Source organism: Suricata suricatta, chromosome 3 (genome assembly GCF_006229205.1).
Source record: "Suricata suricatta isolate VVHF042 chromosome 3, meerkat_22Aug2017_6uvM2_HiC, whole genome shotgun sequence".
NCBI lineage: Eukaryota > Metazoa > Chordata > Mammalia > Carnivora > Herpestidae > Suricata > Suricata suricatta.
The window spans coordinates 50,850,378-50,866,954 of NC_043702.1; positions in this window are offsets into that span (position 1 = coordinate 50,850,378).

Genomic DNA, 16,577 nt, shown 5'->3' on the forward strand with positions numbered 1-16,577 from the left:
AATCTTTTTAAAAAGATCAAGAAGGAACTTATTGGTGAGTTTTCTAATTGGAACCTGTAACTCCCATTGAACAGAATAAGCTCTTACTTTGTTTCAACTCCACAGAAATACAGCGCGAGTGAAACACTTTCAATCAACATGGTAGCAGGATCATCATGGGAGAATAGAAGAGTCTAAGAGTCACTACTGAATAAGCCTTCACACTGAAGAGGCCCACAGGCCCCTGTGGTCATATGGATCAGGCAAGTTGCAGGTATTCACAAATATGCTTCTCCCTATTTTCTATGAGCAAAGTACACACTGAATATCCATTGTAGCTTCCAGTTTTATCCCAAATCTGACCCCTTTTCACTTATTATACTCTACCACACTAGTCAAAGACACCATCATCTCTTACTGGATTGATAGAATAGCTTCCTAACTCCCACCCCACCCCTTCTAGTAGTGCTAAAACCATAACTCAGATGAAGTTGTGCACAGTGAAGTTAAGCAGATAACTCTGCTCAGAACCCCCGATGCCTCTCATCTCATTCACGGTACATATCAAAGCCTCTGCTAACAAGGCCCCTCCTGAATGGCCTCGTAATAATAACAGCTATGAAGAGAAATGAAGAAGGTAAGAGGTTGTACAGTGTTTAAGGGTGCTTTTAGAGGAGAGGTGAGGGGAAGCCTTTTTTGAGAACAAGGCATTTGACTAGAGCCCAGAATGAGGTGCGGGATTGAGCTGAGACGGTATCAGGGATATTGCAGCCAGGTGATCACTGTGGCTGTGCCAAATGAAGAATGGCTTTGGCATATTGGAGAAAAGGAGGCCAGGGTGGTGGGAGCAGAGGCCCAGGAAGCGTGAGGGGTGAGTGGAAGCCAATGAAGTTAGAGAAAAGGCCAGGGTAGGTTTCTTAAGACTGCTGGAGAACTAGTCTCAGTGTGCTGGGAAGCTATGGAGAGCTTTCAGCAGGAGAGTGACTGGATCTGACTCATATTTTATGGGAAAAAAAATCATCCTGACTGTTGTGTGGAAAACAGACTGAAAAGGGGCAAGTGATGAAACAAGGAGAGCACAAAGCTTTATACAGGATATTCATAACAGTGGTGGGATATTATCGAGAGCTCCTTGGTAATACCTGGGAGCTGAGATAGAAGGTCCAGAATGGTCGATCACGTAGGTAAATACAGGAGCAGAACAACACGGGCCAGTGCCCTCTCAGTCACCTGCAGTCATTCAGAAAGTTCAAAACAGAAGCCCAGTGTTCAGGACACCCTGGGTAATTCCTTGTAATGCTGAAAAGGCAAGAAATACTGCATTTTTCAATCCTTCATGTGCAAAGAGAGAAAAATAGGATCAGAAGAAATAACACATGCAATTAACCACCCAGGATGGGAAATGCATGGCCAGATTAGTCCTTTTTAGTCATTTATGTTCATATAAACAAAACATTGATGGAGGAAGTCATCCTTACCCCTTAGGGAACAGCTAAATGAGTAACAACATTGGGCACTGCTGAGATCTATTTTTTTCTTTTGCTGTCCTAATGTATGATTTTCTTCTTTTTCCCTCATATTCCACCTGTTAAATATAAGTGGCCTAGAGTTTGTTTTACAATAAGAAATATGCTATGATACTCTGCGGCAATCATACTAATTTCTTCCATTAGAGTTAAACATATACTAATTCAAATCTATGTCATCTGCCTATCTATGCCACAATCCTATTGACCATGACCTAAAGAGAACCTGATGAGTTAATAAAATCCACAAGTCCACATTTACATTTTTGCACACAAAAAAATGATTTGAAGTTTCTACCAATATGAAATTCTATATAGTACCCTCTCTCCAAGTGTTCTTAATTGTTTCTAGAAAGGTCTGTTGTTCTCACATGATTGACTGGAATGGATGGTCCTTTAGGTAACAGGCCCACTGTTAGTTGGATATCTCTGCCCTGGGGACTGGGAAGAAGTATGGCATAGCAATCACCAGCTCAGGCTCTGAGTTCAGACTCTTGATTGAGGTTCTAACACTGCCACTTACTAGCCACATGACACTGGCAAATTACTTAATCTCTATACACCTCAGTTTCAAAACAGAGATAATACTACCTCCCTACCTCCTAGTAATTACCACTCAGACTCATGTTTTGAGGAATAACTGAGATCTGTAAAACATTTAGAATAACGTCTGACTTCTGATGCATGAGTAATACATGTTAGTGATTATTGTCAGCCTCCCTACTGTCCCCACTGTGAGTGCCCGTTTTCAGAATGCCAGTGTCTGGGTCAAGCATTCTGTACTCAGGTGTCCCAAAGCTGTCCTTCTTTGGTGCTGAGTTCAGGATAAAGGTAGGAAGATTAACTCTTTTAAACTCTTGGTTTATTATCTTGGTCCCAAATAGAACTAATTGGATCTGTGTTTTTATAAGGCTTCGAGGGTGTGTTACTGTGTGTTAGTTTCTAGTCTACTCTCTTCCATTTATGAGCGTTCAAGTCCAGACCCTGTGCCCAGCTAGACAGAGAGCAGAGCTCTTATCCTCTACATTCTATCCTCTCTTTTCCCTTAATTACCAAACAAATGCCCCCAGACATATCATCAGAACGCACAAAAGGAATGAAGAAGAGGAGTATTTTCCACACCACTCAACTCCTATTTCAGTTAGCCAAAAACTTTCTATTGTACATGTTGGAATTTTATCTACCAAATGGGGTTATAGTTAGATGGTCCATGCTCACTGGGTTGAAAAGGTATATTAGAGTAGGTTAGGGATACATTTAAAAACAGAGGCCAAACACATATGGTTCAGATGCAATAAAAATCCTATTACTTACTTGTGAAACAATCCAAAGCTGATGTAACTGTTGGGCACCTCTCCTCCACTTGGCAATTTAGGGAGTGACCCAGATTTCTTCCCTTTTAAGCCTCTGAACATTGTGATCATCTGTATCCAGCTCTCGAAAGGAAAATAGAGCATAAAGGAGGCATGTGTGCTTCTAAGAACACAGCACAGAAGAGCACACATCTTTTCCACTCAGTCCATTGTGAGTCACGTGCTTATACTTAGCTACAAGGTCTGTCAAATGTATTTCCTGTCTTGGTGTAACTCCCCAGCTACACCTGTATATTCTAGAAGAGGAAAAACAAAAACATCTTTTGATAGGCAGCTAGCCACATCTGCACACAGAAAAAAGAAGTTCATGTATCACAGTCAAAAGATCAAAATACTTAAGCTTCTCATTCAACTTTAGAACTGCTTTATTCCAGATTAAAATTATAGCTCATCAGTGAAATATTATAAAGTAAAACTGAATTGTTTTTCAAAGATGCAACTTTAGTGAAGTATATTTATTCCCCCTGCACATTCTCCACAAGGAATTATGGTTTAAATAAGAGAAAACAATTACTGACAAAGATTATTAATTTCAGTCTTAATTCCAGAAATCACTTCTGATAAAAATTAATATTGGATAAAAAAGAATAGAAAGAAGTAAAAAGTGGGACCTAAAGACCAACCTATTTCTTCCTCCATTTTCTAGCATCCAACCAAGGACTTAAGTCTCTGCCAAGAATGGAGAAGGTGGTGGGTACTTCACGGTACTCATTAGCAATATTTTTAAAGACTATTTAAAAATAGTAATAAGCTAATTCAATTCATGCTCAGGGAGCTGCCAAAATTACTCGATTTCAAAGTGCTAAACAAATATCCCTGATTCAGGCGGCATCTTTTCTACATTACTAATGCATTACACATAAGCTTTCCTAATATTGATACCACTATGCAAACAGTACTGTCACCTAGAGCCACGTTCACCTTTTGTAAACAAATGATTCAATTAATAACCCTCACTAGGGAATAGTACTTTTGACTTAAAGGTTGCCTTTCTAAGATTGCTTTATAAAACAGTCTTCACTTTCCTGGAGCTTATGACCTACGCACAATCAGGATTTGCTAATGAACTGCTCAGCTGCTGAGTTCAGTAAATAGAAAAGGCCATTTCTTTTTGCTCTTTTCACACCTTTTAATTGGAAGAAGTATGTTTTGGTCTGATTCATACTTCTACTTTATGTGTTAGAAATGTGTGTAAGAATTCGGTTGAAATCCCACAGGCAGTAGAGGTCATATTTTTTAACGTGGGCAGGAAGGTTGCTTTAATTCGACAGGACAAGAATTAATAGATTATGAGAGACATGATGGATTGGTTTGAGAATTGTATTCCAACCTGAGTGAGTTTTAACTCTCATAATGTGTCTTTCCATGTTTCTAAAGTAATTATTTTCCAAGTAGAATGTACTATGTGGACAACGGAGGCTAAGAGAGATTATATTAGTTAAGACTCTTTCTGGTTGCAAGTAATAGAAACATTCTCAAACCGGATTAAGCAAAACATGAAATGTTTGCGTACATGTGTGTGAAATGTCTAGGGTTAAGCTGATTTTAGGCAAGGTTGGTGTATCATTGGCTATCTCAATAGGAAACAGCTGGCACACCCACCAAATAATGAGAACAGTTTATTTACACAAGGGCTACTGTGTAGATGTGGGAATAGTGAATGAAAGTGAGCTAGTGCAGTAACCCAGGTTTTGTGAGACTAGAGCTCTTAACCACCTCTAGGCCTGATGATCTGAGAGGAGGGGAAAGTTCCTAGAACCTGGAAGGAGTTTTGCCAAGTCCACCTGAGACAATCCTGCTGAGGGATCCAAGGGATCAAACTGCCTCACCTCCCTCTGCTGGGCCTCCTCCACCTCCCACCCTCCATCTGGAAACCAGAAGCAATTCATCTGAATAGTCTCCACAGGTTAGACACCTGAGCTAGAGTGCCAGTGGGGAAAGGTGGAGTGTGGCTCTGAAAAGGCAAACAGAAGCTAGCCGACACAGTTCAACAGGACACCCTCAGGGCTGGGTCTCCATCTCCTATAGTTTTACTCTCTGTTACCCTCAACGTTAGACATGCTTTCACCTCTTGATAATAGAAAGACCACTAGCAGATCCAGGCCTAAATCTTATCAGCCTAACCACCACAAAGGGTTTCTTTTCTCTGCCAGTTGAATGTAATTTCCCAAACTAGCTCACAGATCCTTCCCTAAACCAACCACTGTAGGCAGGAGATAGAACAAACTGAGAGGTCAATTTCAGATTATGTGCCAAACTCTGGAGCTTGCGTGGATTCAGCCATATCTGAACCAAAAAGAAAAAAAAAATAAGGAAGACTGCCTCCTCAATGGGAAAGGTAGGAGGTTATTATCAGAAGAAAGGGAAACTGATGCTGGACAGGTGGCTATGCCCTGAATAGATACCCATTTTGGAGACCAAGGTTGGAAGCAGTGTGTGACCAAATCCACTCACTGCACCCATCAAGCATAATTCCAGTTAAAGTTTGTTTCTTTTCCCAAGATCCATCCTGAGATATCTTACTCCTTTCCTGGGATATACCCACTAGGAAATCTGAAGACCTAATATTTCTTTATCTGTCAGTTCATTTCTTTGGTAATTTTTCTTTCCTTGATTGGAAAACAACCCTATTCTCCCTTGAGGTGCATAAATGAGAAAGGGTGATATGTTCTTTTAGAGTTTTAACATGGAATCTTTAGATTCTAAGGAGGTTAGTTTTGAACTCTATGGTTCTTGTGAACACCTGTAATTATATATAAATACATTATTTTCATTTTTCTAAGAGGGAGAGTCCATAGCTTTTCTTAGATTTTCATTTTTATTTATTTAAAATTTTTTTATGTTTTTAAATTTATTTTTGATACAGAGATAGACAGAGCATGAGAGGGGGAGGGGCAGAGAGAGAAGGAGACACAGAACCAGAAGCAGGCTCCAGGCTCTGAGCTGTTAGCACAGAGCCTGATGCGGGGCTCGAACCCACGAATGTGAGATCTGACCTGAGCTGAAGACGGAGGCTTAGCCGACTGAGCCACCCAGGTGCCTCTTTCTTAGATTTTTAGAGAGATGATCCCCTAATTAGTTAGTAGCCTTTGAATCCTCACTCTCTTTCATGAACAAATATCCTTTTTGGTGCTCCCAGCTCCTACACAGAGCAGCTATAAGAATACTTCCTCTGTCTGAGTTCAAGAGAATCCAGACTCTTGCTTTTCTTTCCTGGTTTTTAAGCTGTAAGCAGGGAGGCCTACCCTATGCAGCAATAACCATGGTCTATAAAAAAGAGAAGAAAATATTTAATTAAATATAGCAAAATAAACAAATTAGGTACTCAATAAGGATGCCCCTAGAAATGATGGGGGTTCTAGTAATTAGCTATATAATGGAAGGAAGTTCTTATAATTGTTTAAAGTTAATTCTATTTTAAAAATTCAACAATTTTTCTCTTCCATGTTGATTCCCTGTGTCTATAAATACTATGTTAGCATATTGGAAGTGCTGAAAAGTCTCATGACAAAACATATTTTTAATCTTGATTGAATCAGAGTTTTCCTAATTCCTATTTATCATCTTGTAAAGCTAGTGCTGTGTGCCACATATTTTGGGAAGCAGCAAGGTCCAAATTTCTATTACTTTCTGAGAGAAACAGGGAGGTTAGAGAAGGGACATGACAATTAAGTAGCTTTTTCTCTAGCATTTTGTCATGGGTTCTGAGCCTAGAGCTGTGTCTCTAAGAGATAAATCAAACATAGAAGACTCACCGTTTTGGCAAAGCCCTAACTTCTGGATGGGAGAATTTACTAAGAATTGTATTATTCATGGCTGGGTACCTAATCATGAAAGAGACAGAGGACCTGCCATCAGGATGCTAAACAAATACATAAATGACTCTGATGAAGCATGGGACAAGGTCTCATTAGAAAAGTACAACATGAATTAGTTTGAGAGTACAATGCAAGGACAACATAAATTTTGGCCTCTACTTTAGATGCGTTTAACATACAGGCATAACTCTCTGAAGTCAGTGTTATTATCCTGTGTGATATCCAAGGTCCCACACCAATTAGCAATTAAGCTAGGATGGAAATCTAAAGTCCTGTGCCCCTAATCCTATGTCTGCACCATCGCACATTGATCCGAAAAGATCTCCAGGAAAGGAGGTGGTCCTGGCACGTGCGCAAGAAGTCCTTCAAGAAAAACGAGAAAAGGGTGCATCGGTCAAAAGGTCCTGTTCTAGTGCATAAACTGTTCCATGACTTTTAGTAGAAATTTGTTGTCATCATTATTAGTGCTATTATTTATGATAAACCTGAATAAAATAGAAAGCACAAAATAACTTTCTCAGACCTGAGAATATGCTGAGCATTAAAGAGTCAAAAGCTATCCCTGAGTTCTTCAGTCTGAAAGCAGATTTGTGGAGCTATGCTAATTGACAAGAAAAAAAAAAGAGATAGATAGGTTAATTAAAAAAAAAATCATATCCCTTGGGACAGACCCAAATGTGGATCTGTGCAGTGGTTGTGTCTGATCTTTAAGATGCCTGCTATGTCTCTGACATACCTTGATGCTGCAGCAGTTTCCCTGAATCTTGTTAATGTCACCAGCCAACCAAAATTAGCATAAAATGAAACAATCCAGGATTGCCAAAAAGATCCTGAAGCAGTCAGTACAGAGCAGCAGCTAATGTGGTTACATACCTCTGCCCCATGGGAGACACATAACAAACATAAACCAGCAGGAGTCCAAACGGCAGCTGAAGAACAGGTTGAATGAGCGGCTTTACAGAGACACGGCCGCCCAATTTCAAGTGGCACGGCAGAGCTGGGAACGAACTGGAAGCCTCAGTGATAGAACAATACGGCATGAGGTATCAAGACAGGGTGACTCTTGGACTAAAGGTGTCAAACAGATTGTGAGGAAATGAAACAGATCCTCCCATGGTGGCTGCGGCTGAAAATGAAAGAGCAAAGCCTATGCGTCTGGAGTGTGGAGGGGGCCGCTTTGCTTTCTTCAGCACCGGCAACACCTGCACATCAGACTGGGAGCCCCGACAGAGCAGATTTTTAAAGTTTTTGGAAAACTGGACTCACAAGAATAACCCTTTAAGAGTATTGAGCATTCACACATTGTGATATACTGTGGCATTTGCTCAGTGTAGCCCAACTTCCAATACATAGTTGGTCATGACCATGCTATTGTACTACTTAATCATTTTTTAAATGTTTATTTATTTTTGAGACACAGAGAGACAGAATGCGAACAAGGGAGGGGCAGAGAGAGAGGGAGACACAGAATCTGAAACAGGCTGCAGCCTCTGAGCTGTCAGCAAAGAGCCCAATCTGGGGCTCGAACCCACGAACCTGAGTCAAAGTTGGATGCTTAAACGACTGAGCCACCCAGGCACCCCTAATTAATCATTTTTATTGCCCAACCACAGGAGATTTTTCTTCTAATCCAAACCAGACAAATGAAGTGAGATGGGGGAAGGGGCAGAAGTGTCTTAAAATATTATTACATAATTTTTTTAAACTACAGATTTAGCTAGAAGAAACAGATAAAGCCGTTTGACAAAGTAAACAGAACCAAAATGGGGACATAAGGGTCTTCAGATATTTGAAGGGTTATCCTACAAAAGAGGTAGTAGATTGTTCTTAATTCAAAAGACCAGAACCAAAATGAATGGGACAGGGGAATCCCGCAAAGAAACAATTTTAGTGGTGTGCCTGATGGCTCAGTCAATTAATCATCAGACTCTTGGTTTTGACTCAGGTCATGATTTTATAATTTCATGAGTTTGAGCCCCGCATCACACTCTGTCCGTGCTGACGGTGCAGAGTCTGTTTGGGATTCTGTCTCCCAATCTCTCTGTCCCTCTGCCAGTTTCACTGTTCATGTCTCAAAATAAATAAAGAAACTTAAAAAGAAAAGAAATAGATTTTAGTTCAGTGCAATGAAGAATTTTCCAACTATATTTCAATGTTACAAAAAAATAGACAGCACTAGGGTAGCCTTCGCTGGCAGTGGTCAGTGACTGGAGAATCATCTGTTTGTGATGAAATAGAACAAACTTTTTAGTGAGTCAGAGGTTAAAATAAATGTACTTTACATATTTATTGTTGTGGTTGTTGTCTCTTATTCTTCCTACTGGGTTGTAAACTCCTTGAAGACAGAAATAGAGTATTAAAATTTCTTATCTCCACAGAGCCTAACAGAGAACCTTGAACACAGCAGGCTCTTCAAACTTATGATTAAATTGATGTTACAGCTTATTTCAAGTTGAGACTACTATGACATAAAGAATTCAAAAGTATCCATTCAATCCAATTCAGCTAATTAGTCCAAAGGTAATCAATTCAACGGATACTAAAACAACCAAGTTTTCTAAGATGATGTGATTCTTTGCTACGAAAGTGCTTAAGTCAGTTCACATTATCTGTATCAAAAGGGCCATGTCAGTTGACTATATTTTCCACTTTCAAACCTTATACTACCAATAGGATCTATTTATAAAAGAAGGTAAATTTTATACTTCTAAGGGATTTGCACCAGTCAAGTAAAAGCAAAATCAGATCTGTGTCAATACTTTCTAAACTTAGGATGCTCTTGCCTATCCTACTAAGAAATTTTAAATCAATCAAATTAAGGAGATATTTCAGTTATATTCTTTTAAAAGTTAATAATTGTTTGATCCACTTCAAAATATCATGTTGACCTTTGAAACTTTTACACTTAAGACCATCTTTAAAAGTATGGCACTGACATTTTTGTCTTAATAGATGTTTCATTAAGGTGACTCCTACATTTACTGCAATAAATAGAGGAGAATTAAGAGCTCATCAGCACTGTAATAGTACACATTGAAAAGATTGAATTATGTGCTGAAGGAGATGAATTGATAATCATTGGCAAACTACTGAGAAAACTGCTGTCTTAAGAAGTATCTCAGAGAAAAGGTGTTTCCATGAATACTTCTCCTCCAGCACATTTTTATTTTTATAAAATATACCTGTAAATTAGGGCTATCTTTTAAAGATTCAAACTTAGACTGTGTGATTTAGCTTCTAATTAGCTCGAAGGGATCACTGTCATAGCTATGATTTGAATGTAACCTCTGAAAACCTGCCATTGAATGCTCATTGAAAATAGAAGTGATTAGGGGTGCCTGGCTGGCTCAGTCAGTTAAGCAGCCAACTTTGGCTCACATCATGATCTCGCAGTTCATGAGGTCGAGTTCGAGCCCTGCATCAGGCTTTGCACTAACAGCTCAGAGCCTGGAGCTTGCTTCAGATTCTGTGTCTCCCTCCCTTTCTGCCTCTTCCCCACTCATGCTCACTCAAGCTCTCTCTCTCGCTCTCTCTTTCTATATGTCTGTCTCAAAAATAAATAAAAATGTTAAAAAGAAAAGAAAATAGGAATTGTTCTCCTGACCCAGGAGAGTAATCAAATTGCTGTGTTTTTTTTAAAAAACAAAAACAAAAACAAAACACCCCCACCCAAAAAAAAACATAGAAGGAAACTGAAGAAATATTAAAATAATGAGGAAATATGTAATGTGTGTAGTATAGAGGTATACTCTGAGCTATGTGAAATATCCTTTGTATAAAATGAAACATCAATCTAATTCCAAGTGTGGAGAGCTAGCATGGCAAATCCAATGTAGCTGCAAGGCAGTTTACATTGTATCTTACCAATGTTCAATTTAAGAAAAGATTGAAGAACATCAGGCTGCTATAAAAACAATTTGCACAGAATAAATTTGGTACTTGCCAACCATTTCTCAGAGAAAGCAGCTTTCTAGCAGAGCTAGGATGTCATGTGACATGGGTTACTGGTATTCAAGCAGAATGATTATTAGGCATAAAATTAGCTCAAAAATAGATTTACAGAGGTATTATATGTTTGAAATAAGAGCAATATCTGCCATCTAAATGGTATTTAAATTTTGTTAACTGAGAATAGGTAGTAAGAGAAGCATGTGTCTTACCAAAACTTACAGGGTTGTTGTTTTTTTCTGTCAGATTTTTGTTACAGCTGCCTATAAAATAATGGGTTAAGGAAAGACGGTCAACATCTATGAATTAAGCTTGTGTATGTCATGCTATTGAGGGATGAGTAAAGGGTCAGAAAGAGGAGGGAAACTGGGGATGGTTGTGGAGACACAAACAAAGCAAATGTCATTGTCCCAAATGCTAGAATGTATTATACAAATAGGAGTAAAAAACACAGAAATTCAGAGAAAATTGGTTATAGAGAATAAAAAGAATGATTTGGGGGAAGATGTGAGATTTAAGACAAATTTTTGAAGCAGTCTAGAGATCAATAAGGGTTGTGAATGGGAAACATAGTTTATTGACAGCAAATCTTAGTAGTTTAGGGCAAAGGCTATGGTGTCAGATGCCTGGCTTCAATTTTGCCAATTCTTAAATTTGTGTCCTTGCGTTTGTTTTCTCATCTGTAAGTGGGGATAATGGAAGCACCTGCCCCTCTGGGGTATTTGAAGGATTAAATAAGGTAATATATGTAAAGCTCTTAGAACAGTACCAGGCAGGTAAGGGGTACTCAGTACACTTAGCTACTGCTATCTTCATCAGCAATATCTGGGTTGAAATTCCTATTACTAATTCTCTTTAACTTCATTTTTACCTCTTTACATACATTTTGTTTCACAAAGAGTAAACCATAGGATCTCGATTGGTTGGGAAATAAACATGGACTTTAAAAAATCCAGTTGCTTTTTTTCTGAAACTACTAAGCCAGATTCTTCTTTTTCTCTCTCTGGATGTATGAGCAGAAAACATCTTTATGTTGTATCGATGCATGGTCCAAAGTCAACTTTAGACTCTTCATGACATTAAGGCAGATACATGCCCAATGCTTAAAAGCAAATATTTGGGAAATAGTAATTGGAAAAAGAATGGAAACTTGAGTAAATGTGACTGAAATTTTCAAAAAGCATATAAACATATGAACAAAAAACTGGAAGGCAAAATGAATTTAGTAGGGGGAGAGCTGAATTATTTTTATATTATTGTACTTTAGCTTAAAACCGATATATTTAAGACATATCACACACACAAAAAAGAATCTGATGCATAGTACCACAGGAGGTTTTTAATGTGTTAATAATCAGACAGCCCAGCTTTGTCAGTAGCTGAAAGTCTCCCTATCTTTTCCAAGTGATTATTGTACTCCCTAGCCTAATACCTTCTATCATCAAGAGTTGTCACTTTTCTTTGGATATTATTGCCATGTTTCCTTGCATCTCTATTTACTTCTTCCTCTAGAGCAGAAGTGTCAAGTGACCTTGATGAGTTATCAATGAGAATTTGGCTTACAGAGAACACTGTTTAATTCTGTCAATCCCTATTAGACACTAATGGTTGCCATGGTATCAATTTGAATCTTTTTGCTTCCTTATGGTTTACCATCAATGTTTTCTTCACTGGTCTAAAATTGTGATTTCCCTCAGAAGACCAGAGTTAATACATTTGAGAATTGAACTAGTTGACGCCTAGCCAACTCTTTAATAAATTAAAGCAATGGAAAATGTTCAAAACAAATTGCTAAGTGGCTGGCCAGTTCCACGGCTATCCATTTTAGTGATTTCTTAAACATATACTTCAGTTAGTATATTCTTTAAAATACTGAAGCTATAATAATGAAAATAGGGCTATATACAGAAACTCTCCCCAGGTAGCTTAACTGGGCTTAATATGCTGACCTATGGAAACCAAAATATTACAATATTTTCATACCCTCAAACCCTTATGCTTTTAGTTGTTTGTGTTGATAGGTTCTGCTAGACCACTTTGCAATCATGGGATTATGTTTCTGAGCACACTGATTTGGCACAGGATAATGATTTGTTTTTATAAACCAGTAGCCAATTAAGTTATTTGTCTGGGGGAAAGAAAAAGACATCTGTCTGGGAATCAAATCTGTATCCTTGTCCTTAATTTGCACTAACCTAACTAGCCACAATGACCAAATGTCAACTCTTTTTTTCCTCTTAAAAATATCATTAAGTGTAGTATTGCTTTGCAAAATTACTTTCCCTTAGGAGAGAAGAATCATTTCAACTGTATTTCTCCTTACTGAAAAATTTCACATCACACTATCATCTCACTAAGCTCATAAGTTCTCATGTCACTGTTTTGTTTTGTTTTGGTTTTTTTTTTTTTGGACAGTTTATTATGCTAGTGAATTTACTTTTGTAAAATAAGTCCCCCACTGGGATATTATGTCATTACAACCCTACCTTCAATTAACCTTCTGTCCAGTGGCTAAATTAACACAAATTAGATAGAATGTCATTCCAAGCTATATAACCTTGGTGTTACAATGAGTGGTCATTTCATAAAAGCAGTGCCTTTGTTAGAAAAAAAATCATTTTGAATGCATTACTGCACACAGGTGTTATCACTTGGTTCTTATTATAAAGTGATATCCCTGGAAATCAGTAGCTACATAATGTCAGTTTGTTCTGCTTTTCTCCCCTTCCTAAACTGAAATGTTCTAAAATGGCCAAAATAGCATTAGGTCTTCCATTTTACACTCGTTAGTCATGTAGGAAGTTAATCATCTGAATATAACTGAAAGCTTGAACCAGTTTCAGTAAGGCAATACTTATTTTCCTTTTATCTTTAGAGATAGAAAGCCTAGCTGGTAGAGGAAATTAAGACTGATAAACCTTGAGATGGTCTGATTTCTAAACAAAATTTTTTTCTATTGAAATTTCTCAAAGCAGAGATGTCCAACATTGTATAATGAAATGGAGTGAAAGTATCCCTCAGTTAAGACTTGGTGAATCCAGAGGAGGTAATGGTCCATGAGTGAGAAATGGAGAAGGAGAGTTTCACACCTCATTTTAATTTGCTTGGTCATAAGCACAATCCTCTCTCCATGTATCAGTGCAATTTGGAGAGATGTGGAGGAAAAGGTTGACAACTTCCTGCTTTTATTACCTTCCTTTCCTAGAATCTCAATTTGAAATTCTGGAAATCTCTGGGTAAAGAAGATTGACAACCACTGTTAGCCTGAAATTGACTACCAGGTTTTCTTGCTGATCTGAAGATTGAAGCTATATGTGTTTTAAGTATTACTTTTATGTCACTGAAAAGCAAAAGGCCCAATTAGCAATGAATTGCAGACTATTAAGTAATTATATATTTTTAAATGACTTTATATATATTACTGCAACTTAAGATCATACTTTTCTAGTGGAAAAGAATAATAGGATAAAAATGATTCGTGACTATTGTAGTTAGTAGACTATCTGGAAGATTCTCTATTCCAAAACAGCTGACCAAGCATAAACTTCACCTTGTGTCTTTTGACAAAGACCATTAAAATAAAAAAAGATACACACAAACAAGAATAAATCTGATATCACATAAATGCTACTATGAACAGAGCTGAAATTAAGATTTTCTAGAAAAAAGAGAATAGTTAGGAACAGATGAATCATGAAACCCAATATAGCTGAAAAGGAAAAGATCTCTGCAAAAACAGATCAACCCAACAGAAACAAAAAATAACCCCAAGATCAGGAATGGGTCTTAGAATAGCAGTGAGCTAGTACCAGTAGGCATTAAATTAATTTAAAAACTGTGGAATATTTGTCTCAATCTTCCCAATCTCAGTTTCTAGTTGCAATGTTTTTCTCCAAGAAAAAGCTATTATTAGAACTCACTCAATAAAGTGAGATTTGTTGAAGGAAACTCTCAGAATTAAGATGGAAGTGAGAACAAAAGCAAGGCAGTCCCCTCCCCCTGTTCCCAGGCAGGCATGATGGTAGTCACTGTGGTGGGCAAGAGGCCTCCTAGAGAGCAAACTCTAGACACCAAAAAACCAGCAACTTTCTGTCCTCACAAACTGAAGCCAGTGCTTTCTGTGAGCATTCCTCTCCAGAGGAGAGAGTTTTTCATTTGTGTTAGTGAGACTGCATCTATCTAATAGTATTATAAAAATGAATAAACCCAACATCACCAAGCATTTGGTGGGAATCATCATTCTGAACATCCCAAATGAAAATATTGATGTAAAAGGTAAAAGAGAACTTTAAAATGAGTAATATTACTATTCTCAGAGAAATTCAAAGGGCTATCTACACAGTATAAATAAACTGTCATTGTGTATCTACTATACCCTCAAAAAAAAAAAAAAAAAAGAAAAAGAAAGAAAGAAAGAAGAAAAGAAAAGGAAAAGTCCCCAAAGCAAACAAAAACCTTGACTGCTATAAAAAATAATTAAGTCTTTGAAATGAAAATCATGGCAGTGAAAAAAAATCTAAATAGCAAATAGGAGGACTTAATGACAGGATGTTTCTCTCTGATTTTCCATATCATCTTTCATGTTAACTGAAGTTTCACCTTTAGGCTCCAAATGGTGACCCTGCAGCCAGTTCCTGGCCATCCCCTCAAGGTCAAACAACAACTGGCACTGCTACAGGTCTCAGATTTTTTCAGCACCTGGCCTGAGACAGAGCTCTGGTCTGGTAGCTGCCGTGGGAGCTGCAGGGTTCACTCCCTCTCTAGGCCTGAGCTGGTCAGGACTGATGGCCTACCCATGGTAACAGCAGTGAAGGCAATCTCACCCAAACCACTTGAAGGAGAATGGGAGTAAGGTGAATCCATCATGGAAAAATGATTGGTAGGAAAAAGGAGGAATTGATGCTGCAGAGCCAATCAACTACACAACTCAAACATGTCAATACCTAAGAATACAGAGGCTCTGCATAATATATTAACATTGTGAACTTTAACAGTCATATGCTGGTAGATGTAATAATTAATACATAATATAGGTAATGCATAAAAAGTTAATACATTTCGATGTGAAGAATTCATATAGGTCTTTTTATTTTTAATTAACCGTGAGTCAACAGAACTCAGTATTGACACCAAATAACAGAAAAAGGGTATAACTACAGAAAATATAAAGGCATTATTAAAAAATGTTTTGGGTTATAGAAAAATTCAAAATAGAAATTATGGATTATTTAGACTCTTTGTATAATGATAATTTGGTTATATGGAAACAATAGCTGTGGTGTGGCTGTCAGGGGACCCAGACTAATTTCCTTTTGCTGATCAGATCTGTGACTTCCAGCATGCTACCCATCTCTTCTCAGTCTCATTTACCTGTCTTATCTTGTTAGTGTCGGAAAAAAGAGGGTTTTAAAAAAATATTTTAGTAATTATCTGTCTAGCTACTTATGTATATCATAAATATATTGCTACATAAAGATATATACAAAGATATATGTGTGTATGTATGCTATTGTGATTTTCAAAGTAATTTAATGTTGTTGACCCTAAAAGCACCAGTTGTCGTAACTTCTAATGTTCCATGCAATAGTAGTAACTAGGCTTTTATTCTCTGTGTTTCTATCTTAAGACATATTTTATATCACACATGCAAAACATATCCCATTATTTGGGGGTAGTGTGGAGGACAGGGCACAAATACCAAGCCAGTTGTCTTGATTTTTTTTTAAATGCAGACAAATCACTTCATAAATGTATAATAGTATATACAGGAGCCTGCCCTCGTGTTTCAAAATAGAGAGATTTCATCCCAATATTCTATAAAATAATTTTCTGGAAGCTATCTTTAATATTTTTTAAGTTTATTTACTTATTTTGAGACAGAGACAGAATGAGTGGAGGAATGGGGGAGAGGGAGGGAGAACAAGAATCCCAAG